Below are 968 nucleotides of genomic sequence, written 5' to 3' on the forward strand. Positions count from 1 at the left end.
TTTTTGGTCTCTGGCTAGCTTACCAGTTGATCCAACACAGCTCTTGGAAGGCTCAGATCAGGGAAGGCACAAAACCAAAGAACACACCAGGCATGGAGTCAGATAGGAATTCTATTAGGACTTATGAACAAGAGAGAGTCTCCACTGGTAGTGCTCTATGAAATGGAAGTAGTGTCCCGAAAGGGTGGGAGTCCAAGGGGCAGTTTATAAAGGCTTAGGACAAGGTCATTCCACAGGGTATGAGAACAGACTTTTGGCAGGTTCTCATGACACAGGAATCTGGAGATTTGTTAGCAACATATACATCAGGGGAGGGGAATGTTAATGCTTTACAAGGTAAGAATTTACAATCTGTACTGGGTTGAAACTGTTGTGCACCCCATAAAAGCCATGCTCTTTAATCCTAGTTTAATATTGTTGGGTGGGATATTTTTTATTAAGTTGTGTCCGTAGACATATGACCCACTTAATTGTGGGTGGAAACTTTTGATTAGGTCGTCTCTACTCATTGCAGGCGGGTCACTTACTGGACTCTAAGAGGGAAACATTTTAGAAAAAGCTTCAGAGCCCACACAGTCAGAGATCTTTGGAGATGAAGAACAAAAACATGCCTCAGAAGCTGTTTGAAACTAGAAGTCAAAGGACCCATAGACACCAGTCACATGCCTTCCCAACTAATAGAGGTGTTCCAGAGACCACTGGCCTTTCTTGTGTCAAGGTATCTTTTCCTGGATGCCTTTCTTTGGATATTTTTATGGCCTTAGAACTGCAAATTGTAATTTAATAAATTCCATTTTTAAAAGCAACCCATTTCAGGCATATTGCATTTCCAGCAGCATTAATAAACTAAAACAACATCTGTACATTCTTTCCTCCCTGAGGAGGTTTGTGGACCTTTAACTATTGTCCTAGTCTGTAAGTGGCTACATGCAGCAACTTACTCTCCATTTGAAAGGGGAGACCAGGCC

Source organism: Tamandua tetradactyla, chromosome X (genome assembly GCF_023851605.1).
Source record: "Tamandua tetradactyla isolate mTamTet1 chromosome X, mTamTet1.pri, whole genome shotgun sequence".
Lineage (NCBI taxonomy): Eukaryota > Metazoa > Chordata > Mammalia > Pilosa > Myrmecophagidae > Tamandua > Tamandua tetradactyla.